The sequence below is a fragment of the Benincasa hispida genome, chromosome 11, assembly GCF_027475165.1.
Source record: "Benincasa hispida cultivar pf3 chromosome 11, pf3_genome.v1.1, whole genome shotgun sequence".
Classification (NCBI taxonomy): Eukaryota; Viridiplantae; Streptophyta; class Magnoliopsida; order Cucurbitales; family Cucurbitaceae; genus Benincasa; species Benincasa hispida.
Genome location: NC_143488.1, coordinates 22,400,591 through 22,405,729, shown reverse-complemented (window position 1 = coordinate 22,405,729; position 5,139 = coordinate 22,400,591). Strand labels below are relative to the sequence as shown.

Below are 5,139 nucleotides of genomic sequence, written 5' to 3'. Positions count from 1 at the left end.
AATTTCTTTCATTTTCATTTTTTTTTACCTTTTTCCTTTTCCTTTTATTTTCTTTTCTTTCGTTTTCTTTTTCTTTATTCCCTTTCTTTTCTTTTCTTTATTTATAAATTCCAAAATAATTAAAGACAACTTCAACCAAAAGCTTTGCCATTTTCTTCAACAATGGAACAACAATAACTTAAATCCAACATCCTACAATGTGTGACAAGAGCAAATAATCCAAGGAGAGTCTCGGGTTTAAAACTTACCTCCCCCTTATGAAATTTCATCCTCAAAATTTAGAAGTCCTTAGGTGAAGAGTGTCGGGTAACTTCTCCTCATCTGGTCTTCTGACTCCCAGTTTGCCTCCTTCACTCTGTGATGTCTCCAAAGGACCTTCACGAGTGGGATCGTTTTATTCCTCAAAACTTGCTCCTTTCTGTCGAGGATCTAAACCGCTTCTTCTTTATAACTCAAGTCTTCTTTCAGCTCAACCGGTTGTGCTTACAACACATGTGACGGTTCTGGAATATATTTCCTCAACATGGACACATGGAAAACATCATGTATTCGGGCAAGTTCTGCTGGCAACTCAAGTCTATAGGCTGCTGGTCCAACTCGTTCTGTTATCCGATAAGGACCAATATATCTAGGACTCAGCTTACCTTTCCTCCCAAAGTGAAGAACACCTCTCCACGGAGATAACTTTAAGAAAACCTAATCTCCAACCTGGAATTATAAGTCTCTTCGTCGCTTATCTGCTTAGTTCTTCTGTCGATCTTGAGCTATCTTCAGGTTCTCTCTAATCAACTTAATGTTGTCTGACGTAACTTGTACCAACTCAGGACCAACTAGCTTTCACTCTCCCACTTTGTTCCAGCATACAGGAGTTCTGCATGGTCTGCCATACAAAGCCTCGAATGGTGCCATGCCGATACTAGACTGATAATTGTTATTATAAGCAAACTCCATAAGTGATAAGTGGGTATCCCAACTTCCCTTAAACTGAAGGACACATTCTCTCAACATGTCTTCTAAGGTCTGGATGGTCCTCTCTGACTTACCATCTGTCTGGGGATGAAACGTTGTACTGAACTTCAACTTTGTTCCCATTGCTTTCTGCACACTAGGCCAAAACTTAGAAGTAAACCTCGGATCCCTATCTGAAACTATGGACACTGGCACTCCATGCTGACTCACAATACTGTCGACGTATAGCTTAGCTAGCTGATCTAGTGTAGACGTCGCTTTAATCGATAAAAACCGCGTTGTCTTAGTGAGTCTGTCTAATATTACCCGTATACTATCATGTCCACCAGTAGTACGAGTAATCCAAACAGAAAATCCATGGTAATATGCTCCCATTTTCACTCCGGCATTGGCAGTGGATTAAGAAGTCCTCCTGGCCTCTGCCTCACTGGTTTAACCTGTTGGCAGATCAAATATTTATCAACATATTTGGTTATCTCTCGCTTCATACCAGGCCACCAATAAGTTTTCTTCAAAGTTCTGTACATCTTGGTGCTTCCTAGATGCATAGTGTAAGCTGAACTGTGAGCTTCCTCTAGTATTGCACCCTTAAGCTCACTAATACTCGGAACGCATAGTCTTCTCTTCTTAACTATGGCTTCGTATGCTCTCAACTCAAATTTTACTTTTGAGCCTTGCTTGGACTTTGCAAGCATCTTCTGTAAATTACTATCTTCTGGCTGTCTTCTCACAATCTCTGCTACTAGAAAAGACCTAACCTGAAATTGAGCTAAAAGACTCCCTGAACTCTCTGCAGTCACAATCGCCCTGAAAACTCTTAACTCACTTAGCAAGGTTGCTCGAATACCACACAAGGCAATCTTCGGAAGTCTCGACTTCCTACTTAATGCATCGGCCACTACGTTAGCCTTACCCGGATGGTATTCAATGGTATAGTCATAGACTTTAATCAGTTATAGCCATCGCCTCTGTCTCAAATTCAGCTCTTTCTGATCAAAGATATACTTCAGGCTCTTATGATCTGTGAAAATGTGGCACTTCTCACCGAATAAATAATGTCTCCAGATCTTCAGTGCTAAAACAACTGCTGCTAGCTCAAGATCATGGGTAGGGTAATTACACTCATGCTTCTTCAACTGCCTTGAAGCATAAGCTATTACCTTCCCTTCCTGCATAAGACACAAGCTAATCCTTGCCTCGAAGCATCACAATAAATCACATACTCCTTCCCTGTTACAGGAAGTGTCAGAATAGGTGCTGTCACTAATCTCTTCTTCAGGTCCTAAAAACTCTGTTCGCATTTATCCAACCACTCAAACTTAGAATTCTTCCTTGTCAAAGCTGTTAAGGGTAATTCTAATCGTGAGAAATCCTCAACAAAACGTCTGTAGTATCCGGCTAGGCCTAGGAAACTACGTACCTCTGTTGCACTAGCTGGCCTTTCCTAGTTGACAACAACTTGCACTTTCTGCGGATCAACACTAACTCCTTCTACTGAAACTACATGCCCTAAGAACATTACCTGTTTCAACCAGAACTCACATTTGTTGAACTTAGCGTACAACTGTTTATCACGTAGTGTTTGTAGAACAATCCTCAGATGTTCCTTATGGGCTTTCCTGTCAATTGAGTAAACTAGTATGTCATTGATGAATACTATCACAAAATGATCTAAGTACTGATGGAAGATCTTGTTCATGAGGTCCATGAAAATTGCTAGCGCATTCGTTAAACCGAATGGCATCACTAAAAACTCATAGTGCCCATACCTCGTCCTGAATGCTATCTTAGGAATATCTGATTCCCTAACCTTTAACTGGTGGTATCCTGACCTCAAATCAATCTTAGAGAACATTGCTGCTCCCCTTAACTGGTCAAACAAGTCATCAATACGTGGTAGAGGATACTTGTTACGTATCGTGACCTTGTTTAACAGCCTGTAATCAATGCATAATCTGAGGGTACCATCTTTCTTCTTCATGAATAACACTGGAGCTCCCCAAGGCGATACACTAGGCCTGATGTATCCCTTGTCAACTAGTTCTTGTAACTGCATCTTCAGCTCCTTAAGCTCGTTTGGAGCCATTCTGTACGGCGCCTGTGAAGTAGGTGCTGTTCCTAGTAATAATTCAATAGTGAACTCCACCTCTCTATCAGGTGGCAAACCTGATAGATCAGCTGGAAAAACATCAAGAAACTCGTTCACTACAGGAACATCTTCTGGTTTCAACTCTACTTCCTGCACCTTTATTACATGTGCAAGAAACGCTGTGCAACCCTTTCTCAACAACTTCTCAGCTTTCAGAGCTGAAATCAAATTCGTAGGAATAATCTTCCTATCACCCCTAAAAACCACTTCAGCCAAACCCGGTTTCCTAAAAGTCATTTCCTTCCTATGGCAATCTATAGAAGCATAGTGAGTGAATAAGAAATCTATTCCCAAAATTACATCCTACGCCTGCAACTCTAGTGGAAGAAGATCCACTAGCATACTGAGACCTTCTACTAAAACCTCACAATCAAGCAACACTTCATTGACTAGTAAAATGTCACCAATTGGAGTGTATATAACTAACCCCTCAGATAAAGGCTCTAGCATCCTATTCAGCTTAGTTAGAAACATACTAGAAACAAAGGAATGCGTAGCACCTAGATCTAATAAAACACGTGCAGGTACATTACAAATAAAAACTGTACCAGTAATCACATCTGGTGCATCCTCTGCTTCCTGTTGAGTCATAGTGTAGACTTTTCCCTGCTGCCTATGTCTCCCCACAACTCCCTTCTGCTTTGTAACACTAGTGCCCTCTCCTGCAGTCGCTGAGACTCTCGGCTGCTCAACTATGTGGGACTCAATGCCCTGGTCCCTCTAAACTGCTGCTCTTAGCTGTGGATAGTCTCTCTTGAAATGCCTTGCCTGTCCATACTGGTAACACACACCGGAACCAACAAGAAACTGACCCTGATGATTCTTACCACAACTTGCACATGGGGTTCTCTTGGTTTCACTAGCAACGGACTCCTAACCCATCTGCGGTCTTGCTATTGAACCAGTAAACTGACTGGGTGCTCTCTGGCTCTGCCTCTGATAGGCACTACCTGAACTCATCTACCTTGATGACTGGCCACTAGACCGATGCTTAAAGTCTTGACGACCTGAAACATTCACTCCAGGTGTGAACCTCCGCTGCTTACGACCTCGAAAACCACTAGCTGTTGAAGCCTTACGACTAGGCTCCACTACTGACTTCTCCTCTGTTATACTCTGCTCCACATGTAGGGTAGTCTCTACTAACTGGGAAAAATCAATCCACTTAGCAACAGCTGTAATCGGCATACGTATTTCAAAACGCAACCCTCTTCCCAACCTTCGACACCTGTCATTCTCAGATACCACAACCACATCAGCATACCATGAAAGCTCGGTATACTTTCTCTCGTACTTGGCCACTGAAAGTTACCCTTGCTTCAGCCCCAGGAACTTATCTCTCTTTGCCTTACAGTATGTGCTGGGATAATACTTGTCTTCGAATATACCTCTGAAAGTCTGCCAGTCTAATGTGCGTGCATCACTGCGCCTGGCTAATATGGATTTCCACAATCCCTCTACCTCTTTCTACAGCAGGAATGTGGCCAATCTGACTTTTCGCTCCTCAAGACAGTTCATCACATCGAAGCATTTCTCAAGCATATTTAACCAAACCTCAACGTTAGTTGGATCTGTGGAACCCTCAAACTCTGTGGCTCCTAATTTCTTCAATCGTTTTATTCCATACATCTTTTCCGGATCAGTAGGCCCTACTCTCTCTGGCCTATCTACATCCTGTGCAGATCTAAAAAATTGCTCGTTTCCTAATCCAGTCTAAACTCTCAGGGTACTGGTTCCCCTTTCAGATTGACCTTGGGTAGGATCCTGCGTCCCGTCCTGATTCTGCCTACGTCGTTTGCTGGTACGTGGTGGCATGACTCCTATAACATATCAACACATCAGACATGCTATAGATACTTAACTCAAATGCATGATACTAAACTTCTACCCACATTCTAGTTTTAACTGGACTCACTCTTATCCATACTTGAACCATACTATGCTAGTTCTATCTGAACTGACTCAACGTCTAACTATTTACTTCCTAGATTCTTGTAAGCACTAACTGCTCTATCTCATTT

The 5,139-nt window shown here is 42.1% G+C and overlaps 1 pseudogene; it reads right to left on the bottom strand.

The window, feature by feature from the left end:
* Positions 1-2,413: 2,413 nt before the first annotated feature.
* Positions 2,414-4,933, bottom strand: LOC150032481 (uncharacterized; annotated as a pseudogene).
* Positions 4,934-5,139: the final 206 nt, after the last annotated feature.